The sequence below is a fragment of the Pongo pygmaeus genome, chromosome 2 (genome assembly GCF_028885625.2).
Source record: "Pongo pygmaeus isolate AG05252 chromosome 2, NHGRI_mPonPyg2-v2.0_pri, whole genome shotgun sequence".
Classification (NCBI taxonomy): Eukaryota; Metazoa; Chordata; class Mammalia; order Primates; family Hominidae; genus Pongo; species Pongo pygmaeus.
In genome coordinates, this window is record NC_085930.1 from 51270861 (window position 1) to 51298213 (window position 27353).

The window sequence follows — 27353 nt, forward strand, 5'->3', positions numbered from 1 at the left end:
ATGAACCCTGCAATGTATCAACAGTTCATTCCTTTTAACTGCTGAGTGGTATTCTATTGTATGGGTATACCATATTCATTTGTGTATTCACTTGTTGAATGGACCTTTAGATTGTTTCCAGTTTGGCTGGTTACAAATAAAACCACTATGAACATTTGTGTGCAAGCCTTTGTAAAAATATAGGCTTTTATTTCTCTTGGGTATATACCTAAGAGTAGAATGACTGGGCCATATGGTAAGTAATATTTAACTTTTTATGAAATTGCCAAACTGTTTTTCTAAAGTAATTCCACCATTTTACATTCTCACCAGCAGTGTGTGAGAATTCCATTTTCTTCACATTTTTACCAACACTTGATCATTTTAAAATTTTTTATTTTAGCCTTTCTAATAGGTATGTAGTGGTTTTAATTTCCCTAATGACTAAAAATGTTAAAAAAAATTTTATATGCGCTTATTTGCCACTCTTTTAACTTCTTTGGTAAAATAACTTTAAATCTGTGTACATTTTAAAATTTGGTTCTTCATATATTATTACTGAGTTTTGAGAGGTTTCAAAAATATATAGCCTGGGTACCACTCCTTTGTCAGATGTATGATGTGTAAATATTTTATACCAGTCTGTGCTTGTCTTTTAATTTTCTTACTTGCATACTTTAAAGAGTAGAAATTTTTAATTTTGATGAAGTTTAAGTTATTATTTTTTCTCTTAGAAATTGTGCATTGGTATCAAATCTAAGAAATTCTTGCTTAACACAAGATCACAAAGATTTTATCTTATTTTTTCTCTTAAAACTTTTATGTTTCAGATTTTATGCTTATGTCTATGATTCATTTATAATAAGTTTATATTTTTGCACATGAATATCCAATTGTTCCAGCACCATCAGTTGAAAAGACTACCCTTCCTCCAGTGAATTGCCTTTTTACCTAAGCCTTTGTCAAAAATAAGTTGTCCATATATGTGTGGGTCTATTTATAGATTCAGTATTGTTTCCCATTGATCGTTTTGTCTCTCTTGATGCCAACACTTCATTGTTTTGATTACTGTAGCTCTATAATAAATCTGAATTTAGCCCTCCAAGCTTGTTCTTTTTTGGAATTGTTTTGGCCACTCCAAGTCTTGTATATTTCTCTATTAAATTTCAAATCAGCTTGTCAATTTGTATGAAAAATTCAGTCAAATGTAGAATAAGTATTTAAATGGCTACTTCAGATATTTAATTAAAGTGCCTGTACATGTAATGAGTAAAAAAAATCTATTATCTCATTAACTCACTCTGTGGCTTTCATGCATTCATCTTATTCTGCACAAAATTCAAATGAGTGTTTCATCAAGTTTACAAATTACTAGAGTATACTGATAAGTGCTATTTATTGAGCAAATACTGTATTCTGGGGACTACACCAACCATTTTTCTATGTTATTTAATTTAATCCTCACAACAACCAGTGAGGAAAGTTCTATGGTTCCTTTCTGTTTAATAGAACAAGACATTCAAACTCAGAAAGGTGATATAATTTGCCCCAGATCACGCACTCCACTCCTGATTTGATGCCAAATCTGACTCACTAACCATTAAGTTGCACTGCCTCTGAAGCACTAGAGATTTAATCAGATAATTATATTCATGCCTTATCTGCTCTTTGCTGGTCTATAAACCCCACAAAGACAGAAATGCCAGTGCTCACAGAACACCTTGAACATAATTATATGGTAGCCATCCAATAGATTTTTTTGAAAGTGAGTGAATGTATGAACAAATGAATGAATGGATGAGAAAAGAGGAAAATAAATGTTAACTGGGTTGAGGCATTTAGGATTTGGGTTTGGTGAATGGTGATGCATATTTCTGTAAGGTTCTTTGTAGTGTTTTGTGATGACCTACAAAAAGTTAAAGTCTGGACTGTGAGAGAGTTAGTTAAAGAAGTTGCCCATGTAGAAATGAAATCTGTCAGTACCAGTTAAAGAATAGTCTGGTAAGCCATGCAACCTAGTTATGACCTCTCAACAAATATTGTAGAATAAGTGTCTGCACAAGAAAACACAATGATTTAGGAAATCATTTTCATGAACTAAAAATCTTAATTACTTAACTAAATATCACTATTTTATTTGAATGCCTTTAGAATTTTGAATACTGAAGAAACCTTGATTCTGCCTTTCAGTTTCAACACAAAGAAATGGAGCCTCAGAGAGATGATGGCCCTATCTAATGTTACACAGTTTGCTGTTAACAGAAATCCAAATACACTAATTCCCAGTCCAATACTCACTCCTTTACAACACATAGTCTCTATGTATATCCAATCATAGATAATCTCACACATTTTATGACATGTAGACTAAAAAGGGATTTCTGCAGGCAGGATTAATGTCTTCCCAGTCTCTAGAGAGAAGAATGGTAAAGTCAAATAAGCAGGGATCTAGGAAGCTTCAAGAACAAGCTGAAAACATGTTTCCCTCCTGTTAGCCTTGCTGACAGTTCCAATGAATGCCAAATGTCCGTAGTATTTGCAAGAGAAGCTGAGACTTTCTCTTTAGCCTGGATGGATGGATTCTAATTTGGAACATTCTTCTATGGCAACCTATTGCCATATTATTTGACTTTATATGTGCACAATATTTACAACTAGGTACCAGTAATATGAAATTATATTCATTATCTTTAATTTTCCCTATGACCTTGAAAATTAGGTACAATTATCATTCTTGTTTAATAGATGAAGTTAAAAAAAATAGATGAAGTTAAAAAAAAACTCAGAATGTATAAGAACACACCTGAATGTATAAGAACACACCTATATCTTATTAGTCATGTCACTAATAAGATATAGGGCCAGATATCAAACCCAGGTCCTGGTGACGTCAAAGTCTTTGTTCTTGCCACACAGTGCAAAAAGACTGACAGAGCAGAATGATGCATCCTAATCAGCACATACTATCACCAAGCTGGTCAGTAAGTGTTCTGGTTTGCTAGACAGTAAGAGGATCCTTTGTAGGAGAAATCTACGGTTAGAAAATCACTCTTTCCTAGATAGGGGAGGGATATAAAAGCAGATAAAAGCATGTCAGAAAAAAATAATTATAATTAAAAATAATTGATAACTTGTACAATCGCTTTACAAAGTATATTCTTGTTTAATTCTTACAAAAGCACTAAGAAGTGTGCACTATATTCATTGTAGTTAAAAGTAAACAATAGGACGCTTTTAGACTTACTGACTTATTTAAAGACACAGCTAGGAAATAGAGAGTCTTATTTCCAAGCCAACTTTCTTAACCTGGAGGTTAAAAATCACCTTAAAATGGAAAGGAACAGAGAAACAAAAGAAAGTACCAGGTAATTGCACATGTAACAGGATAAGGTGAACACCAAGTTAAAATTTGCAGTTTTTACTTAAAGAGGAATCATTATTGTTAAAGACTAGTTTCAAAAAAAACTAGTCTTTAAAACACCTTCTACAGTTCTATAAAGCTAAAGTTGGAATTTTTTTCTTGCTGTGAGACTTAATAATATATAAGTTTCCAGTTATAAGAAATTACATTGTTTGTCTCTATGCAGAACAGTTTGTTTGGCATGAAATTGGGCAGTACGATTGTGTTTACTACTAATAATCAGAAAACCAGGCTGGGCGTGGTGGCTCATGCCTATAATTCCAGCATTTTGGGAGGCAAATACCCTTAATTATAATGCTCCATTTTTCTTTTTTTAATCTCAATCTTACTTTTCTGTCAAGTTCCAATCCCAGCATTTGTGGGCAAATCACGAGGTCAAGAGATCGAGACCATCCCGGCCAACATGGTGAAAACCAATCTCTACTAAAAATACAAAAATTAGCTGGGCGTGGTGGCACATACCTGTAGTCCCAGCTACGCTGGAGGCTGAGGCAGGAGAATAGCTTGAACCTGGGAGGTGGAGGTTGCAGTGAGCCAAGATCACGCCACTGCACTCCAGCCTGGCAACAGAGTGAGACTCCGTCTTAAAGAAAAAAAAAAGAAAGAAAAGAAAAGAAAACCAACAGTTATGTAGTTCACCACAAATGATAATGGAACATGAAAAATGTATATCCATTATTTAGTCTCTAGCTCCAAATAAGACTAATAACAAGAGAAAGATATAAGCCATGATGAATCTCATTCTCTGACCTGCATAGGAACTTGGGGGCTTTCAATCCCACCCCTGCCCCATCCCTTTTGAGTTCATGAGCTTCCTAAAGCCTTTGTTCAAAGAAAGCAGCCTCATGGGTTACTAAGTATATTTAGCTAAGATCGTTGAGTGCCTACTATGCATCTTGGCCTCTCTTCCCAAATTAAACATCTCTCCATGAAAACCCTAGGAACTTAGGAGGTACCTTCAGACACACGGGCTTTAAAAGAGACAGATAAGATTTGATTCCATCCCCACCACTTAGTTGTTTACGACACTAGAGAATATACTAAGAACTTCAGGTCATCCTGAAGTTCTTGGTATCCAGTCTCACCTTTTTCTACAAAAATAGAATTTTTAGTTTGGCACATTGCCACCCAAAATACAGACAATGTAGTATTCCTAGCTTTCCTTGCAACTAATTCCTTCATATGTCCTATATGACTAATTCTGCCCAGTTTAAATGAAAATGTCTTATGAGCAATTTCTCATAACTTCCTGAAGAGTACACCTTCCAGGTGTACTCTTTGCCCCTTGTTACTCATCCTTTCCTCAATCCTGTTGCCTAAAACACAGATCCCTCCAGAAACAATGAGGCTAATGGTCACACCCAGTAGATGTCAGAATGGTGAACTGGTTAGAATCTTGGTCTTTGTGGACTTGGAACAGAGCCACACTCTGCCGTCCAAACCCTGGACTAACATCTCTGCATATTTACATGATAGAGAAATAAGCTTCCAAATTACTTGTTATTTTAAGGTTTTCTTCTATTGCATTCAAACCTAATCTGAACTAACACAGTCAAGTTATATAAAATAATAATAATAGTATGTGTGTAGCTCAGAGGTTTATTTTGAGGATTACATGAGAAAATGCATGCAAATACTAACCCTGGGTAATAAGAATTAAATGTTCATCATAATTGTTAATATTATGATTGTATTTCTTGCCTATTGAAGACAATTTTCTTGTCAGGCCTTGCCCAGAAATTATGATTTTTGAGGCATTTCCTCAGACTAAGATATTATTAGAAAAGATGTAAAGTTCTTATTGAATTGCTGCAGTTTTCATGGCCAAGGCTATTTCTTTCTCCATACTAGCAGAATTTTGTATAAAGGATAAAAGATCAGGGTTAGACTGCCCAGAAATTAGACTACCAGGTTTTCCTTTCTAACTCATCTTTTCCGGTATCTATTATCAGTCATAAGTGCTCTTGTCAATTAGAATATTATTCTATGATATTGTTCAGTTTTCAAGAATGCAGTCTGTTTTAAATTATGCTTAAAGACATTACACTTTAGGATTGTCACTTCCTGGCACCTTAAAGTTGTTAGCAAATTATCTCCAAATGAAAACATAAAATGGATTATTTCTGGGAAGGGTTCTGAATAAGTGTACGTTGATTCTCTCACCTTTGTTACTAAATAATTTAGAATATAAGTTTCCTCCCTACTCATCACAGAGGGATAATGTTAAGTGCAAAATGAGTAGTGCTGAATCATGGGAGAGAGAAATTGCTGAGAATTGCACAAGCCAAGGAAATTGTCACCAAAGGGACAGAACTTGACAAAAGAGTAAGATTTAGATTAAAAAAAGAAAAACAGAGCATTATAGTTAAGGGTACTAGTATGTACAGAGGGACAGAGACAGAGAGTAAGCCAACCTCGCTGAAGCAGCATTTATATAGAAAGGCAGTCTCGGGTGTCGAAAAGGTACACTGAGATTGGAACGTGAGAGGCCTAGAATGCTAAGTGAAGAAATTTGGACTTTAGAGTCAATAGACAGCAATGATGGGTGTTGAGCAAAAATGTGAATGAGAAAAATGATGGGCTAACTTGTGGCAGTGAACTGGATTAATTTGAAGTGAAAAAGATAAAGAGAATGACTTAGGAGACTTTTTAAAAAACAGCTTTGTTCGATATAATTCACAGAACATAAAATTCACCAACTTAAAGTCTACAATTTGATGATTTTTAGTATATTCAGATATTGTGCAACCATCATCACAATCTAAATTTAGAATATTTTTGTTTCTCCCTAAAAGAAATCTTGTACTCATTAGCAGCCAATCTCATTTTTCCCTACCACATCAGCCCTTGCAACCAATAATCAAGAGACTTAATGTCTCTATAAATTTGCATATTCTGGACATTTCATATAAATGGAACCACATGTCATACAGTCTTTTATGACCGGCTTCTTTCACTTAGCCTAATGTTTCTGAGAGTCATCTATGTTGTAGCATGTATCAATATTTTATTTCTTTTTATTTCCTAATAATAACCCATAACACGCATGTACCACAATTTGTTTATCTATTCATCAGTTGACTGACATTTTAAGTTGATTCCACTTTTAGACAACTATAAATAATGCTGCCATGAACATTTTTGCACAAGTTTTCATATGGACATATGTTTTTATTTCTTTTGAGTATATACATACGATATTGCTGGGTCATATGATAACTTTCTTTAGCATTTTGAGGAATGTGTTCCAAAGTAGCTACACCATATTGCATTTCTACCAGCAAAGTATGAGGGTTTTAACTTCTCCACATCCTTGAAAACACTTGCAATTGTCTGCTTTTCTGAATATAGCCATCTTCGCAGGTAGGTGTGAAGTGGTATCTCATTGCATTTCCCTAGTGACTAATAATGCTGAGTATCCATTCATGTGCTTATTGTCCCTCTGTACATCTTCTTTGGAGAAATGTCTATTCAGATCCTTGTGTTGTCCTTTTATTACTGAATTATAAGAGTTATTTACAACTTAGCTATGTATTCTAGATGTAAGTCCCTTATCAGGTATCTGATTTGCAAATATTTACTCTCATTCTGTGGATTGTATTTTTACTTTCTTGAGGTGAAAAGTAAAATTTTAACTATTTTTTCTTCTGTTTCTTTTGCTTTTACTCTCTGTCTCAAGCATCTATGCTTACCTTTCTTCTAGGAGTTTTATAATTTTAGCTCTTACATTTCAGTCTACAATCCTTTTTGAGTTAACTTTGTTACATACGTGGTGTAAGGTAGGGATACAACTTTCTGTTTTTACATGTGGATATCCAGTTGCCCTATCACCATTTGTTAAAATAGTAGATTTGCACATACAATCTAAGTGTGTAATAATAAGGTCCTGACAATAGTAATGGGAACCACTAGGAAAACTTTATAAAGAATGAAGATTAGTGGTCAGGCAATGGGGAGGCAGGAGATGGGTATGACTAGGTAACCAGTTGAGTAGTGTTACCGCCAATATGAATAGGAAAGTCAGGGGAGGAAGAAGTTTTTAGAATAAGATGAGCTCTATTTCAGACATGTGAGTTTGCATTGCCCAAGTGAAAACGTATAAAACATCTGAGAAGATGCCAAATGGTGATGTAATGCTGAGAGTATCCTTCGTGGAGATGCTAACTAAGTACTTTTCCATAGGAAAAATTTAGAGATTAAACTGAAGGGGGCCAGCCCCTCCACACCTGTGGGTGTTTCTCGTCAGGTGGGATGAGAGACTGAGAAAAGAAATCAGACACAGAGACAAAGTATAGACAAAGAACAGTGGGCCCAGGGGACCGGCGCTCAGCATACTGAGGACCTGTGCTGGCGCTGGTCTCTGAATTCCCTCAGTATTTATTGATCACTATCTCTACCATCTTGGAGAGGGGAATGTGTCAGGACTATAGGGTAATGGTGGGGAGAGGGTCAGCAGGAAAACATGTGAGCAAAGATCTCTGTGTCATAAATAAGTTTAAGGAAAGGTGCTGTGCCTTGATGTGCACATAGGCCAGATTTATGTTTGACTTCACACAAACATCTCGGTGCATTAAAGAGCAGTATTGCCACCAGCATGTCTCACCTCCAGCCATAGGGCGGTTTTCTCCTATCTCAGTAAATAGAACGTATGATCGGGTTTTATACCTAGACATTCCATTCCCAGGGACGAGCAGGAGACAGAGGCCTTCCTCTTTCACTAATCCTCCTTAGCACAGACCCTTTACAGGTGTTGGGCTGGGGGACAGTCAGGTCTTTCCCTTCCCACAAGGCCATATCTCAGGCTATCACATGGGGAGAAACCTTGGACAATACCCAGGCTTTCTTGGGTAGAGGTCCCTGCGGCCTTCCGCAGTGCATTGTGTCCCTGGGTACTCGAGATTAGAGAATGGCGATGACTTTTACCAAGCATACTGCCTTCAAACACATTTTTAACAAAGCACATCCTGCACAGCCCTAAATCCATTAAACCTTGAGTCAACACAGCACGTGTCTCTGCGAGCACAGAGTTGGGGCTAGGGTTACAGATTAACAGCATCTCAAGGCAGAGGAATTTCTCTTAGTACAGAACAAATGGAGTTTCTTATGTCTACTTCTTTCTACATAGACACAGTAACAGTATGATCTCTCTTTCTTTTCCCCACATTAAACAATACCAAGAGCAACAATTTTATTAAGAGAAAAATAAGAGGCAGAATAAAATACATTTTCAAGTAATTTATTATGTAATTTACCCATTCATTCCTTCAACAAATGTTTATGGTACCCCTAACATGTACCAGGAACTACACCAAGTACCCAGTGCCGAAGGAAACAACAATTGACATGGCCTTTGTCTTCACGACCCTTTCTATCTAGAGCAGCAAGATAGACAACTCACTGAACAATTGCAGTACAATGATAAATGCATGATGAAGAAAGACCTACATGCAACAGAAAGCACTCACCCCAGTCCAAGGGTGTCTTTAAAAGAGTTGGATGAATTTTTGCCTAACCTGAAACCTAAAGATTTAACAGAAAAAAGCCAAAGAAAGAAGCAGGAGGGTCAGGGGAAGCATTCCAGGTAGAAGAAATAGAACATATAAAGGAATGGAACATAGAGAATGTTGTTCTTTGGAAAAACTGCCAAAAGATGTCTGTTCTGGCCAGAGGCTCAACCCCGAGAGATAGGTGGTAGGAGGTGAGGTGAGACAGACAAGCCGCTAAATCATGAAAGGCCTGGTCAACTGTCCTCACGCCTCCTGAACTTGCTCTCTCCTTTCATCAGAAAGTTCTATCACTCAGCCTTTATCTTTTCTCACTCACCAAAACCAGTGTTCAGCTTCAACCTCAGGCTCTGCTTCCTTTAACACCTGGACACCTACCTTTGGACATGTCCCTCTGCTTGGGTCACCGTCCTCACCTACTTACTCCATTTGTTTCCCTGTTAATACCGAAGAGTAGCATGAGAACCATTGCTAGAGTTAGACTAATTCACCCACTCCAGGGGCTGGCCAACTCCCCATAGCAGCTTATCTGTTGAAGTGCTGTACCTGTAACCACTCCCAGGGGCTTCCTCAGCTTCTCCTGAAATGGTGATCCCACTACATGACAAACCCTTTCTCTCTGTCCTGGCAGAGATACCCATCTCTCTTTGTCCTGCATTGGATATAGTTTTAAAGGATAGACTGGCATAGGGAAAAGAGCTTCCATTTTGAATCAGACAAGGCTGAATTCTAATACCAGCTTTGCCACCCATTGGCTATGTGGGCATGCATGACTGACTCAATCTGAGTCTGGTTTCCTGACTTGCAAAATCAGGGTAATGCTTATTCAGGAGTTAGCATTTTAAATGAGAGAGATATGCAAAGGGTGTGGCATGTAGTAAGTATTTAATTAGTGCTGGTTTGTTTTCTTTCTGTATATGGCAAAGAGTTTCCCTTCTATGCCTCGCATTTCTGCCTGGGCTCTCCAGTGTTTCCCCTGGGACTTGGATCCCTAAATTACCTAGCATTCATATTTTACTACCTATTGTGTCTTGCCCTTTAACCACACACACACACACGAGCTTCTCCAGTCTTGAAAATATCTCAGCCTAATGTCCACCTCCTTTTCTCTTTTCTTTCTTTCTCTCTCTACATCTAACTCTCTTTCCCTCTTCTCTCCTACTTTTCTCTCTCTCTTCTTTCTGTTTGTGTCTGTCTCTCTCTCTCTCCCTTTTCTCTCCTAATTTTCTCTTTTTCTCTCTCTCTCTCTCTTTCTCTCTCTCTGCCCTCCTCCTCTATCACATTTCCAGCTTTTCAAATGAATTTTCTATACTCACTGCTCCTATTACCTTACCACCCTCTCACCTTTTCATTGCCTACTATCAAGTGTTTACTACTTTTCCTGTTCTGAAATCTCTCTTTGGGAACTCCTTTTCCTGTTCTGAAACCTCACTGCCAAAAAAGGATGGCTTTTTCTCTTGGTATCATACACACACAACATACACACACATTACAAGATATGCCTTGACATGAAGACAAATCACTGAAAACAAAATCCTCTGTTTGGTTTAATATCTCGCTAAGTGGTTGTTGTCTACACTGAGGATATACATGTGTTTCATGTCCAGTTTCATGAACTGATTCGGAGATCAGAGATCTTGGGCTGCCTGTAAGAAAAATAGTCCAACCCTTGATAGGAGGACTGATAGAAAATTCTACAAATCAGTAATAATTATAGAGCATGAATCAAAGCAAATGCAAACCAAACAAAAACGCAAAGTGAAATAAAATTTGCCTTGGACACATGATTTAAGAGAGAGAATAAAATAGGTGATCGATTTAAAAGTTGAAATTGAAAAATAGAGGTTTTTGACAAAGAAAGTTCAAGTTAGAGATGTCAGATTTTCAGCATTATATTTTAAATTTATTTTTATGTAAAAATAATTCAAGTTGAGTTATTTGTTTTGAAAACTTGACTCCTGTCTTCACATTCTATCTGGGAAATAGATGTAAAAATAGCTCACTGCTACTTGCATAGAAGTGGCTATGGACTTTATGGGCATGGAGGTCCCTTATGTACTCTATGTTTGAGGACTTGGCTCCACTGGTGATATCTCACCTTTCCAGAAGTTTATCTTAGCCACCTGATCTAATCACCCTCATCCCTCACTTGATGTCTGAGGAAACATCAATCTGAAACCCATAGCAAGCTGCTGGCAGCCCAACATTGATGTTACTCCAGTGAATTTTTTTAAAAGGGAAGGTGGTGCTCATCCAAGGGAGATGAAAGTGACGGAAACACTGAGGGCCATCCAGCGACCTCAGCTGGACTCTGGTAACATATCCTCCTAGTTTTCCAGTTAAGATCAAACCCAGTGTGGCTAAGAGGAAAGTCTGCCAGGTTCAAGTATTAATGAAATAAAATGTATGAATTCACACATGCAGAAGAGAAAAGAATGAAGAGAATTAAACCTTAAATTCGGTAATGATTATATGGCTTAGGGAAAATTTTTATTTTACTCTTTATATTTTTCTGATTTCCAAATGTCCTGCAATGCACTGGTGTTGGTAAGATAATATAAAAAAATTATAAAAGACAGAATTTAAAGGCTGTCTCTGATGATATAAAGAGAAGAGACATGAGTCTGTACTAATTGGGGAAAGTACGGATGAGGAAATTTGAAGCTGTACCCAAAGTAGTTTTTTCATTGCATCCTTTCTCTCTGTTTCCACAGTCACTTACCTCCCTGTTCTGGATCTGTATCACTAGATTATGGTAAACGATCTTGCAATTTATTTCCTCACTTCCAAGCTGTACTCAAGACAGCCTCTCCCACACAGAAACAGCACATCCTGCTGCAAACACCGTCTTTGCCTGTCAACCTCCTCTTTAGTCACTTATAATGACGTCCTGTCACATCAGATTTCACTCAGAAGTTGTCTAGTATTCAGTAGCTTTTCTTAACTATTCCTTTGCAATATTCTCTTCTCCACTTCTACTTCTCACTAAAACTTAACGAGGCCTCTGTGTTTCAGTGATTCTCAAAGTGCAGTCTCCAGACCAACAGTATAAGCATCACTTGGGAACTTGTTAGTAATGCCTAGGCTTGGGTGACACCCTAGACCTACTCAATCAGAAATTCCATGTTTTAACATCCAGGTATTTCTGGTACACGTGAATGTTTGAGAAGCTCTGAGCTAAACAAAACTGCTGGATTTCTTCAAACCTTGTTTGTTCATTTACACCTGGTTGTCTTTATTCATGGTTTGGAAGCTTGTAATGTGTCCACTTGGGTAGGATTAACTACATTTCCCAGAATTTCCTGACCTGTAGGTTTCTGGATAGATTGGGCCATGAGAGCTTGTAGTACAAGATCGGGAAAGTGGAAGTGCTGCAGCAGCCATTTATTTCGTAGCTCACACATGGTGTAATTTACCTGCTGATTCAAGTCCTGGGTGTGGAGCAGCAGCTGGCTGTGCTGCTGTTCTACAATCCTTTGAACTCTCCTTTACCTTCTCTGACCCCTGGGCCAGGCAGACATTCAGCTTCACAACAAAAGGTACCATCTTTTCCTGTGGATACTCAAGGTCAGAGGCAGTGAGAACCACATGCTGTTTATGGGTCCCAACTTGTCTTTGTTCTCTCTACTTTATACCCATATTCTCTTCCCCACAGAATGTCCCATGGACTCCAATCTCCACAGCAGATGCAAAGACAACAGCCTTACAGCCTGGCTGCAAGTGAGGTAGATGTCTCCTCCCACGCACAAAAAGTGAAGGGCAGAGGCATAGGGAGTGGTTCCTTTGCCCCCACCACAGGCCTCTGCCCCCATATATTCCCCAATTTCTCCTCCACATTATTGCATGCTCATGGAAACTCAGCTCAAATCCAAGCTCCAGGAAGCCTTCCAGATGAACCCTATTCCAATTCTGTTCTGTCTTTTCTAATTCTGAAAGGCATGCTGCCCTCCTTTGCATTCTGTCTGGTAATTATTCTCAAGCTGTTTCACATATCTTTGTTTGTCTCCATATCTAGATTATGAGCAACTTTCGCCTATAGTATATTCATTACACTTTGTAATGAACAACCTTCTCTTCCCAGGCTTCACATTCTTACTGGACTTTTGCCTTCACTCCCAGTGTTTCATATCAAAGCCGATGACTTTCAAACATTTATCTTCTATACTAATCTATTCCCTGAATTTCAAGCCACAAATCCAATTGCCTGCCATCATCTACATATAGATGTCCCTCAGGAACCTCATTTTTATTAACATCCAAAACTAAGCTTGTCAGTAGCCAATCTCAGTGTTCTTGTGTTTCCAACTCAGGAGAACTGCACATGCATCCATCCAGCTGGTCAAATCCAAGCTATGACCTGAGTGTTATCCTGGAGGCCTCACTCTTCTTTTTTCCCTAAACCCAATCCCATTACTAAATCATCTAAATTCTTCCTCCTTGGGTCTATTCACCTTTTTCCTTATATCACATACAATATGCATAGTGACTAAAACCATGGACTGAAGAAAAAGGCTCAGGTAGACTTAAATTCCAGTTTTACTGGTTACTGCTTAGTAAGCCTCAATTTCTTTATCTGTAAAATGGGAAAATAATAGTACCTATCTCAAATGATTGTCGTGTCTATAAATACAGACGATTCTCATGAAGCCACACATAGCCCCTGTCACATGGCAAATAATCAACAAATATTAGCTATTATGATTCTTTCTGCTATTACTCTAAGCCAGATAACTCTCTCTTTCCTCGATTACATAACGGCTTCCTAATTGGTCTCCTTGCTCTGAAACTTCCTCTTCTCTCTGAATTATAAATGTAGACTCTAATAAAATGTCATAAGCATTCTCTGAAATACCATTAATTGTTCCTCCAAATACCACATATATTTTAGAATGGTATTTTAAGTATATGAATGTTTTAGATGGGATAAACCTGATTAACAATTTTCCAAGAACTTGTGAATTTGACATGAGGCCCAAATTCTACCTTTTGGAATTTGAAGTTTGAGAGGCACCAATTCACACACTTCCAGGAATAACCTTGAGGATCCTCGTAATTCCATAAGGTAGGTAAACAGTACTGCTACTAAGTTATAAAACAGGTGCATTTTCCTGAGGCAGCCTATGGATGTCTGTGACTTTTCTACTTTTCTCTACCACCCAGACTGGAATGTCCTAGGATTGCATCAAGAAGATTCACCATATTCTTGTGAAGAGATATGCCTTCCCATAGCAATAAATGACTGTGACTGAGACAGACAAACTTAACAGCTGCACAGCAGATGGCTCTCCGTTGTGTTTTAGGTGACTGCTTCTATCGAATATTATAAAATTGGATGAAATTCTCCCAATTTCCTCTCACAATTATAGAAGTGTGGAGTGAGGAAGTAAAAAGATTTAGTATTCATTAGAGTGAACAACCTTAATAAAATCTTCACTTTCCATTCAAAAAAAAAAAGCTACATGTTTTCTTATAGCACCAGAACACTTTATTTGTACCTCTAATGAGGTCTGTCCTGAATTAAAATGATTTATATATGTTGCTTACCTTCCCCACTAGACTGTGAGCAACTTGAAGACAATTGTATGTCTGATCCATCTTTGTATTCCAGCACCTAGCACACTTTTTTTGCCTACAGTGTGTGGTCGGTGAATACTGAATTAATGAACAACCAGATGAATAAATATGCCATTAAGATTTTCATAATTAAATCATACTTTATAATGAAGTGGAGCAAGTCACTATTTAAAGGTACTCTGTGGAAAATTGTTATATGTAATGCCAAATCTCCTCATTGTTTATCATATATTTCATATATTAAGTTTACTTAATATAATACAATAAAAAATGCACAGACTGAGCATCTGTTACCTTTCATTGATTGCTGAGGTACTGAAATACAAAGAAGAATGAGACATGGTCCCTCTGGTAAATTTTATTTTCTGCTCTTTCATTTTTTGATTTTTGTGACAGAATCTTGGTCTGTCACCCAGGCTGGAATACAGTGGTATGATCATGGTTCACTGCAGCTTCCAACCCCTGGGCTCAAGCAATCCTTCTGCCTCAGTCTCCTGAGTAGCTAGGACTACAAGTGCACACCACCAAGCTTGTCTCTTCTTTTTCTTTCTGTAGAGATGAGGTCTTGCTATGTTGCCCAGGCTGGTCTTGAACTCTTGGTCTCAAGCAGTCCTCCCACCTTGCCCTCCCAAAGTGCTGGGCTTACAGGTATGAGCCACTGCACCCTACCTGCCTTTTATAACATGGTTTATTGACACGCTTTCCATGGAGTGGCAGTGTCCATGTGCCCACGCCCCACACACGTGCAAATACGAGCAAGAGTTTGTGGCTACTCTATAAAACATGCTATGTGACTTCTGAGGCTAGATTACATAAGGAATTCAGCTTCTGTCTGGCTCTCTCAATCAGGACATTCCCGCACTTGGAAGCCAGCTGCCATGCTGTGAGAAAGCCTGTTCACATGGACAGTACGGAGGCCACATTAGAGACATCCATATGAAGAGGAGCTGAAGTTCTCAGTGAATGGACAGATGCAACCACCAGACAGCTAAGTGAATAAGCCTTTATATCAGGGTTTCTCTACCTTGGCATGATTGACATTCTGGGAGGGACAATTCTTTGGGTGGGGGAGAGGGTGTGTGATGGCAGAGTGGGGTGGTCACTGTGCCTTATAGGACATTTAGCAGTATCCCTGGCCTTTACTTACCAGATGTCAGTAGCACCCTTCCCCCAAATTGTGACAACCAAAAGTTATTCCAGACATTGCCAAATATTCCCTGGAGATGAGACAAAAATCACATCCACTTGAGATCCACTCTAGCTTTAGATGATTCCAGCACAAATCCTTGAGCTACCACAGCTAAGCTGGAGTGGGCAATAAGCAAGCTATCCCTACTGAGCCCTACTCAAGCTGGAGAATTTCAAGCTGAATAGATATCATTGTTTTTATAAGTCATTAAGATGGTTTGTTGCAAAACATTACATAATAAGATGTGTTCCTGACTTCAAGAGATGGTTTTTCCCTTTCAGGGTAGAAAGGAACTATATAACCAAATAATCACCATTCTACATCAGACCCTTATAAAATCTACTATAAAGTTTTACTTGTAAGGTACACCCTGAATATATTTATGTGTGTAAAATTATGTGTACATACATAGAGGGACAGCACTCTGATACTGTGCTTCCTGATATTGTGTGTACATAGAGGGACAGCACTCTGATATTGAAGCCCTTGTCTGTGGTCATACTGAGCTATTAGAGTGTCTATGTTAACCTAATTTTAGTATATGTAATTATATTGTCTTCCTAATTTGCTCATGCACTCTCAACTGGCAGTGGTCAACACCGGATTCTTAAATAATTCCACATCATTAAGGTCACCTACAGTAATACACAGCTTGTTTTCCTGTAAGCTACATTAGATGACTCAGTCCCAGAGTATTTGGAACAATTGTAAGATAATGTTCTGAATAAAGCTATGGCAGGGTCATGTTTGGTCTGCTTGGCACTTATAATTTATCTTCATATATCAAGGAAAAAGTCTAGATACAAAAATGTAGATATGCAGTAGCTCACATAGAATATCTATGCTAAATTCCGAAATTGAGATTTTTTAAGAATTTAAAATTATAAGACATGCTGTGTACCTAGAATTTATTTTGTTACATAATTACAATGAATAACTAAATCTCATCAAGGACGGAAGCTACATCTCATTTATAATAATGGATATGACAATTATGCATACTCTTGGACCCTGCGCAGTATATGCTGTGCAGTTAATTCTTACAGCAGTCCATCAACTGTAGCTCAAAGAGGTTAAGTGGCTTGTCCATAGAGCTGGTGTGATTTTAAGCCTTATCTCTCTGACTCCTAAACTTGTCTTTCCACAGCACCTGCTCCCTTTATCTTTGTATGCTCACTATTCAACACAGTACACAGTATATAAGCATATAACCAAATGAGTTTATAGTTATTGATTACAAATAGCTTTGAATCACAAATCACAACTGTAAATCACAAATGAACAGTTCCGGATGGAAAGGAAACAATATGGTTCATTAGGTTGATCACTATGATGGTCAATCCATGTTTGCTGACTGCCACACAATAGATGAGTTACCAAATAAGCAATTATTCTAGGTGCTAAGCCAACTGAACTAGCTTAAGTCTGTGCTGCATGACTGATTGCCTAGCAATCAGCCATTGAATGACAAAACCCATCTCCTATGTAGATGCAGCCTTAAAATGGCCTGCTATACCAAGTCATTCTTTTCCTTTTTATGAAGGCAATGTTGTTTCAGGAAGGGGAAATAGAAGTCAGCATAAGCTCTTTCTCATAAGGAAGTGATAAACTAGTTGAGAGAGGCAGGCTGAATCTGATGAATCTATGTATAGAATATGCTGATGTATAAGGCTGATTTAAAAACAATCCCACTTGAATAGTGGATTGTTATTAACACAGGATGATACCCACAAAAGATAAATAAATAAATGAATGACTGAATAACTGATATACAAATAAATAATGAAAATGATACCCTAAACTAGTCACAGGCATTGTCAACTGACGTCCAATAATATAATTGCCAAATGAACTTGTCAGGAAAATATGTACACATAGGCCAATTGCAAACAATAACTACTAGTATTTCAAACTGGTTAATGATAACTGGTTGTTTAAATTAAACTTCCTTTTTCCTCTGAACTGCTTTCTGCTTCACTTAAATTGTTATAAACTTTAGTTTCAGACTTAAGAACCATAGTATGTATGGATGGATGACAGAGAGAAAGAGAAATGCTAACCTGAAGAAGTGCCTGTACAGATGCCCTCTCAATTTTTCATACTCTTAGGCCCTTCCTGGTATTTTATGGCCCTGATTACATAGTTTGGAGCTACACAAACCAGAATCTTTTCACCCTAGCAGGAAGCAGTAGCTAGACCTCTTCTCTCTTCCTCAATAGAAAAAGGTGAAGAAAAGAGACAGGCTCAATAGTTCTCAACAGTGGGTGAAATAGCCCTCCTGGGGCTGTTTGGAAATATATGAGGGCCTTGGAGTTGCTACAATGGTAGGAAACACCAATGGCATTGAAAGAATGGTCGCCAGGGAAGGAAAACATTCCTGCAACATACGTCACAGTTTTCCAAAAGGAAGAATTTTCCTGCACAAAATGACAATAGCATTGAGAAATGGTAGCCAATTCCCTTTCAGAACATCACAAGCACTTGCTTAACATCATCAAGGAAAACTAAACTTCAGCCATTATTTCAAAGAATATGCCAAAATTTGGCTGAAAAACATTCTCTAATTGGAAGCAAAGAAGATTCTTTATGGCAAAAAAAAAAAAAAAGAAATGAAAAGTCCTTATTGTTATTCCAACAATAACCTCTAAACTCTTCTCAACATTAGGAACAGCACCTCTGAGTCTCTGCAGGCTTCAGAAATTTCAAAAGAAACAAACACTAAGATTCTGTTTTATCCAAGAACCATCCCCTGCTCAGACAATGAACTTGGTTGAGCACACAGTAGATTAACAAAGCAATCCAGGTAGGTTGCAAGGTGCAAAGCTCACTTGAAGCTGCTGTAAAATGTCCACTTCCTCCTACCTTCAGTCTTGGGGGAGACTGTGGTTCTTGCACATTTCTGGAAAACAATGAATGGTGTTCACTATGCAGGTGGGCTGAGGATTTTAGCAGATGGCAACAGGATGGCTGTAAAAGAGAAAAGAGCTCTTGCAGATGGTATAGTTACTCCTTTCTGGTTTTTTTTTTTCTTTTGGGAGGGGAAAGTGAAGGAAATAGTTGCAAGACAATGCAATAATGCCGCAAATGTCCAAAATATTTATTCTCATACATTTTCTGAAATCACATTATTACCTTTCATCAACATATTGCAGAAGAGAAATAAAGCAGGAAGTGGAGAGAGGACAGGAAGAAAAATCCTTCAACATCTACAACTTTAAATTCCCCATCCTCTAGAGTTACCCGTTGTGGAATTGAAGCTTGTTAATGCAATACATTTCCCCATATTTTTCTTCTCCAAGTGAAATAAGCTAATTACTCTAACTTTTTCTCATAGGCCATTTTTTTTCCAGCACTGTGCAATTATTTTTGGTGCTTGACTTCCAGCTATATACATTCTGCTCATCCTGTGATTCTGAGATACTACAAGTTGGTCACAACATTCTGAAAATGGCTTGCTAGGTAGCAGCTGCCTTCACTAGCAATCTCCTGTTAGATGACAACACCACATCTCTTGGCAGTCTTATCCAAAAAAGGAGGTAGTTAATAAAAACACTCTGATGTAGGTAGCTTCTGACAAAGCATAGGCACAGGTTTTTCACCATAATGAGCAGCCACGATCATTAATTGAGCCACAGATCTGTGAGTCTTCCAATCCTATTTCTTCAGCTCTTACTGACATTGAAAGATGGCAAGTGGCAAGTTCTCTGCAAAGTATTGTCTCCCACAGGTCTGATCCTGGAAAGTCAATCCTCAATGATTGATATCTGCTGCTTTTTCCTACACTGGCTTTGGGCGAGTGTCCTCACAGCATTTCCTCTGTCTCTGTACTTTGACATTAGAAAGGGTAGTAAATGATACAGGCCTATCAATGAAGTTGATGCCCTTTAATTATTATTCAAATGATTTGCTCACATTTTCATTTGTCTATCACGAATTTAGTAAATATATCAGAACCTACTGTGAGTCAATCTTGGGATGGTTACTAGTTACAAGGCAACTAGATCAAGTTGTGGCCATAAAGGAGCTCAGGTGGAAGAAGATAGAAAAGGAAGTCAAGAATTATTATGATAAGTTGGTGAGGTGATAGATATTTTAATTAACTTGATTAAATTTATCTAACTTCTATACATAGATCAAAACATCACATTATACCTCATAAATATATATATTTACCATTTGTCAGTTAAAAATAAATTTTAGAAAAGGTAGTACAATGCAATATAATAAGTACATTATTTAAAAAATGTATAGGGTCTTGTGAGACCACTGTTTCAGCCTGAAGGGTTAGGATCAGAAAAGCTCACAGAGCAGGTAACAAACAGGGTCATGAAGAATAATTAGGAATGATCTCATCAGGGATCCAAAAATAGGAGGAGAAAACCATGGAGAAGATGGAGCCCCTAGAAAACCACAGGAATATAAGAGTACCAGGTAGGTAGGAAATCTGTGGATACAGGTGCAGTGTGGCAAGCATAAAGCTGGAGAAAGAGAGAAAGCCTGAAAGTTAGGACTAAACTAGAAGCTAATTGAAAGCCAGCACAGAAACTACCACCCAAGTCCAATTTATTCAGTGGCCTTAGTTTAGAAAACTTGGATTCAGAATGGGGCACTATGGTGCAATGAAGCTAACTTTACCTTCCCCACAATCTAGCTGTGTGTCTCCCTGCATTATAGTGACACAGTGTGATGATGACTGCTATGTGGTAGACAAGGGCCTTAGTTTTCAATAAAATGTTTCATTTCCTCAATCAACTAGAGAACAAACCCAGGGATTTGGGTGGCTCCTTGTGGAAGACATTTGTTGCTTTGGCCACCCAGCATCTATTTCCTGTCTTCTCTGGAACTATCACCTTCGACTTTTTTTGGAGAACTACCCTACACCCACTTTGAGTGCATGTGTGGTTCCATTCCTACTTCCAGAGGTGAAGCCTGTTACTCAGTTTAGTACATCAGCACACCACAGGGACTGGTCAGTGACTGGTTCTGAGATAGGCACATGGCCCAAGCTGGTCCAATCAGGATGAATCCTAGGGCTTATTCAGGAGCTGCCAGGAAGATTTGTTCTCTCAGGTCCACTGGACCCAAACATGTCAACATTGAAGGGTCAGAGTTACTGCCAGATATCTACCTACTTTGGGAAACTTGAAAATAAAGTCAACACAATAGAAAGACAAGCCAGGACCAGGTGTGATGGCTCACACTCTGTAATCCCAGCACTTTGGGAGGCCGAGATGGGCAAATCACTTGAGGTCAGGAGTTTGAGACCAGCCTGGCCAACATGGTGAAACCCTGTCTCTACTAAAAATATAAAAATTAGCCAGGTGTGGTGGTGGGTGCCTGTATTCCCAGCTACTTGGAAGACTGAGGCAGAAGAATCACTTGAATCCAGGAGGCAGAGGTTGCAGTGAGCCAAGATGGTGGCACTGCACTCCAGCCTGGGTGACAGAGCAAGACTCCATCTCAAAAAAAAAAAAGGCAGGGATAAAAAAAATGAAGCATCCTGGATGAAGCCACAACTGAATCCCAGATTACCCTACAAATGTATGTCAAGAAAATTCCCATTTTATTAAAGCCACTTTGAGTTATATTTTCTGTTATTTGACACTAAAAAAATCTTTACTGATACAATGCTAAAATTCTTTTTCAAAAATTGCCTCTTTAAAAACATAGTGTCTTAAAGGATAGAATATACTAAATATTGAACAGGTGAAGTCTAATGGATCAGAATCCATAAAGCCTGCATTCTGGGTTAGATTTGTCAATTACTATAGTTTTGGGCAAAGTACTTCATCTTTTTTACCCTCCACTTTTCTACATATAAAATACAGAATACAGATAATAATTCTAACCTTCTTTCTATATATCACAGCCTTGTTTGAGACGAAAGTGAAATAAAATTATTTTTAAAAAGTCGCCAAATCCAAAGTGCTAAATGAATGAAATGGCTACTAAAGTATTAACATTTTTTTTTTTTAGTCAGTGCTCAAAGACATTGATTTTGCATTAGGAATCACTTCTATTGTTCCCAGTAGTCTAAAACTGGTCTAAAGATGTTGATATCTAACCAGGACATGCTAAAAAGCATAAGGTTCCTAAAGCTAAATGGAAGTCAGCATTACCCCAGGTCAGGAGCCAGCTAAGCTTTAAAACGTACTGTGCCCATGTTGACATATTTCATGTTAATTGGCATTATGTTGACACTCATTTGGGCCAAGAAAGAAAATGCTAGAAAGCTATGTCTAGTATCTACTTTGACCCCAAAGAGGTCCCCAGAAAACCAGCAAATAAACAAAATAAAACCAATCTAATTAACTTTCCCTTCCAAATTGTTATCACACTTCACATGTCACGTGGCTGCTGTGGTGACCTGCATGGCATGAAAAATTTGTTTGGCCTACACTGAACTGACAAAGTTTTGTTTCAGTTCTCAATCCTCAATATATGCTATGTCATGAAGGACTACAAAAAGCCCATACTCAATTGTCCATTCTCTTTCTGAACAACCATCATACAATTGATCACCTAGTTTCATCAATTCTATTACTAGGAATCTCACAGATCCCCAACTGCTCAGCAAGTCATTCAGGCCACCTTACAGTCTTCCTACACTCAGGCACTATCTCTAACCCCACCCTTTCATCCCTCTCCACCACCCCAGTTAAAAGGTCAACATCCTAGTTTTGGCAGAATTCCTGGACATGACAAGGAATAGTCACAGCTTCTTGGACTTCATTTACATTTTTATAACTCTGGGACTATGCTTATTTAGTTTCTTCTGACTGGAATACATTTTCTGCTAATCCACCCCATTGCCCTTCTCTGCCTAATAAGTCCAAGTCTTTTTTTTTTAATAACAGAGACTTTAAAAAATGAAATTTTTATTGGGTTCTGACAGGTAACAATATGATTAAGTAAAACTGATTTTATAAGAAAAATCATATTAGTATCCGAGCCTATCTTTTACATTTCCACTTCTGGTAGAACCAAGGGACAAAGAAAGATTTATCTATTTTAAAAAGAAATCAGATCAAGATTAATGAATGACAAGGAGTAACTAATTGCATCTGCATGCTGAGAATACAAAAGGGATTGGTGGGGACTTCAGAGAACTGAAGATTCCATATCCTTTCTAAAGGGACAGAGATCTAGACTATTGTTGCTTTCAAGTAAGCAGGTTTAATGTGTTAACAGAGCTTTCCATTTTTTAGAGAAGTCATCTGTATTGCTCTGTGAAATCTCCTGAGAAGGTTGGATCAACATGTTGTTGGCTATATCCAGCCCAAGGGCACAAACTTGTAAATCTCAGCCTCATGACCTTGTTCAAATATTGGATTCTTTGCGATGGCTTCTCTTACTCCCTTAGCCCAGTAGAGTGACCCCTCTACTCTCATTCATGTGCTCATTAAGAGATTTTAATCTGCCACTATCCTGAAATGTCAGTGACAAAGTGGACTTAATGTGGAACACAATCATATATCGGTGGGGCAAAGTGTAGACTGCAGCCTATGCTTTGGTGCCCTGTACCCCATATCCCTTGGTTGAACAATTCTTTTTCTAGTAACTTATATGCCTAACACACTGTTTATAAGGATGTATTTTTTAAAAAAATTACCACTTCATATAATAAACAAAATATTTTAATGTGCAGATCTCATCCAAATTCCTCTAGGAGACCCTACCCACTCCATGACACAGTTATAGTAAGAAAAAATGATGATGCTTTTATAAAACACTGTAATGATTTCTGCTTAAAATAAGTTGATACAGAATGCCCTCTCTTTGTTCTGGGCAAGATCATTTTGGTGATAGTTTTTAGTCAAGCAGCTCTAAGGCAAATACCTACCCACTCTTAACTAGAAAGGCCTGCAGCCAAATGAAGATGCTGCAAATTTGTTTTTAAGCCGTCTTTTAAATAATATCACAGTGTTTTAACTGTGAAAAAGTGTATTTCTGAGATGTTTATTTTAATATTTATTTATTTTGTGTTTCCTCTGGTGGAAGCCCCAGATTGGGGTGAACAAATAACTGAAATGTAGAAAACCACCATAAGAAAGTTGATAAGATCCTACAATCTGGTAGTGGACCAAAGGATAAGATAGAGATCGCCAGAACCCAGTAAGAGGTTGTGGACACCAGGCTTGAAGAGCTGATGTATCTAATATCCAGTTTCAAGTTTCCTTTCTCTGTCATATATTTTACTTATATCATCCTTGCATCTTTATTAAGATTCTGTTAAATGACAGCCTTTCACTGATAGATAGGAGTGAGCTGTCACCACATCAAGAAGCTGTGATGTGGAGACAACTGGGATGAAGCCAGACAGAGGGCTGGCATGAGCAGAGCACAGCCACACCCAGAATGGCATTTGTTGTGGGTTGAAGTGTGTTGCCCCCAAAAAAGAAAGTTGAAATCTTAATCCATACTAACTATGAATGCAGCCCTATTCCAAAATAGTGTCTTTGCAGATGAATAAGTTAGAATTAAGTCCTAATACAATTAGGACCTCATATTGAGCCTTAATACAATGTGAGTCATGTTCCTATGAAGAGGGAAATTTGGACGCAGTGACAGACATTCACCGAAGGAAGACAATGTGAGGATACAGGGAGAATGACATGTACAAATCTATGAACACCTGAGACTGTCAGAAGCTACGTGAGAGGCATGGAAAAGATTCTCCCTCGTAGCCTTCAGAAAAGGCCAATCTGCCCAACATCTTGATTTTGGATTTGTGGCCTCCAGAACTGTAAGACAATAAATATTCCTTTTGCTTTAAGCCACACACAGTTCGGTACTTTGTTATGGCAGCCTCAGGAAACTGATATAGTATTCCTCCAGGGAACCTCAGAGAGAGGTGAGCACAGAATGGATTATTGCAGTCACACAGGAGGGATTCTCCTATTACTATAATTTACATATTAAAGGTAAGGGTGAAAAACTTAGGAACACTCAGATAGCAGATGACTCCATGCACATTGCTTTCAGAGTGGAGCACTCCAGCTCCCTCATTATATCAGAGGAGTCCATTCTGGAAACCAGCTAGAATTAAACTCCTTTATAGCATAGAATATAGTACAACACAACATAAATGCCTTGATCAGTTTCATCATCTCCTTAGTACTTTATTGGCACTTAATATTACATAAATATCCTAAGAGTTACACCTACTTCAAGGCCTTTCTATATTTAGGACTTACAAAAACACCAAGTTCCTCTGATTTCAAGAGTTACCAAAGGTACCTGCCCTCAAAGATCTCAGGAAAGGAAAATAATCTCTTAACAATCTTGGAAGAGTGTTGTTAAGAAAGGTAAGAGGTGGTTCAAGGCGCTTAGTGGTCTGGAGATAATATTGAGCATATTTTCCTGAAGCCCACTTTTTTCAGTTGACAATATATCGTGAACTTTTGTCTGTGTCAGTAAATATTTCTCTACAACATGATTTTTACTATGTACAAAGATTCCATCTTCAGAAAGACATTCCATAATTCATTTAACTAACCCTCTATTTCTGAGCCAAGTCAATGGAAAATCAAAATAGTGTGCTGAGCCCAGAGGCATGTATGCCTGAGGAACAAGCTCTATGATCGATCATCTGTTTCATATTCTTCTGTAAGTCTCTTACATGGCACTTCCTTTATCTAAGAGAGTGCCTTATGGAATTCCATTCTCCAGCATATGGTTGTTTCTAGGACACTGAACAAACGAAAATATCTGTCACTCTATCAAGTTTCTAAACATATCATCCATCCATTCATTAAGCAAACATTTATTTTGTACTTAACATGTCAGACACTACTCTGGGCCTGGTGATATTGTAATGACAGATAAGGTCCCTGCCTTCCTGAACTTTAAAATCTAACTGGAACACACAAATAAACAAGATAAATTCAAGTAGCTGTTACGAAGGAAGTAAAACAGGCAATGGGAAAGGGATTGACAGGGAGGCATATATTGTAGATGGAAAAAGAAGAAGTAGTATGTTAATTGTAACCTGAAAAAGAGTTGTCCATGTCAAGAGCCAGGAAAAAGGTATCACATGCCTTTTTCCTGGTAAAGTGGAAACAGGTAGAGTAAATGCACGATGTGGGAAAAAGTGTGATATGTCGAATCAACACAAGTTGACTAGACGATCTAGATAATTGTGACATAGTAGGTGACAGAGAGAAGAGTTCAAGAAGAAGGCAAGTGTTGGATCCAGGAGACCCTTGCAGGGCATGGTAAGGCAGTAGGACAGCAAACTGCTAGTTCAGAAGATTTTAATCAGGGAGTGTTATATATCAGCTCTGTTTTAAGAAGGTTGCTCTGGCTTTGGGGTGAAGCATGCATTATAAAGAAGCATGAGAGGCAGCAGAGAGAGAGAGACTAGTTAGCAGGATACTGCTATTGCCTTGTTGAGAGGGTTGTTGGTAGTTTAGACTGAGTAGAAATAGGTAACAGGGAACTGGTTAAAAATATATTTTGATGATAGCGTAGGCAGGCAGGACATACTGATGGAGGTAATATGGATGGGTGAGTTAAAAGAAGAAATCAAGGATGAGATCTTATTATGAAAATTTTCAAACTTACAGAAAAGAGAGAATTGAATAATGAATACTTATATACTCATCATATTGACTGTACAATTAAAATTTTACTATATATATTTTATCAAATTGCTATTCATTTATCCATCCCACTATCCATGCATCAATCCATGTTATCTTTTGATGCTCTTAGAGTGAAAGAAAGACCACGTTACCCCCATTTCCCTACTACAGTATGCATATTATTAACTAGAATCAGTGTTTTGTTTTGGTTCTTTGTTTTCTATAGGAAACTTTTCATAGAGTTAAATGCAAAAACGAAAACAAAAAACACTCAAAGAGTTTTGAGAAATGTATGCAAATATGTAACCCTAACTCAGGGTTTTAAAACCTCAACACTATTCTGAATCTTAAATAATTCTTTGTTGTGAAGGGCTATCTTTGGGCAACGTAGAATGTTTAGCAGCATTCCTGGCCTCTAAATTGTCTCTATACTTTACCAAAAATAACCTGGGTGGAGGGAGGGGGGTGGGCAAAATTGATAACCACTGCCCTAACTCTAACCAAGATATAAAACATTATCATCATCTAGAAAGTTTTCTCATGTGCTTTCCCAGCAAATCCCCACACCTCTCTCCCAAGGCTACCAATATTCTAAATTCTTTGCCACGTAGATTAGTTCTGCATGTTCTAGAACTTTATATAAGTGTAGTCAAACTGTACATGCTCTTTTGTGGTAGGCATTTCTTACTAAATTTTACTACATTTTTGAGATTCACCCATGTCATGTATATGAGTGGTTCGAGTGGTTTTTCCTTTTCTGTGTTAAGCGGTATTACATATGTGACTACACGTGGGTTTGTTTGGCCATTTGGTTGTTGATGGATTAATTTAGCTGTTTCCACTTTTACCTATTGTGAATAAACTTGATATGCACATTCTCATATAATTGTTTGCTGGACATGTTTTTATTTCTCTTTGGTAGAAGCAGAATTCCTGAGCCATGGGATAGGTATCTGTTGTTAGAAAATTGCCAGACACTTTTACAAGGTAATAATACCATGTTACCTTTCAATCAACAATGTATGAGATTTCCAGTTGCTCTATATCCTTGTCAACACTTGGTGTTGTCAATAATTTTAATTTTAGCCATTCTGGTGGGT

General features: G+C 37.9%; 1 long non-coding RNA gene across 1 annotated transcript in view; it reads right to left on the reverse strand.

Annotated features, from left to right (window-relative positions):
- LOC129032599 (uncharacterized) overlaps positions 1-27353 on the reverse strand; it is a 166312-nt gene that overhangs the window by 23912 nt on the left and 115047 nt on the right. Inside the window, exon 2 of the long non-coding RNA XR_008501403.1 lies at positions 18530-18634. This is a non-coding gene — a long non-coding RNA (uncharacterized LOC129032599). The remainder of the gene's footprint in view (positions 1-18529; positions 18635-27353) is intronic.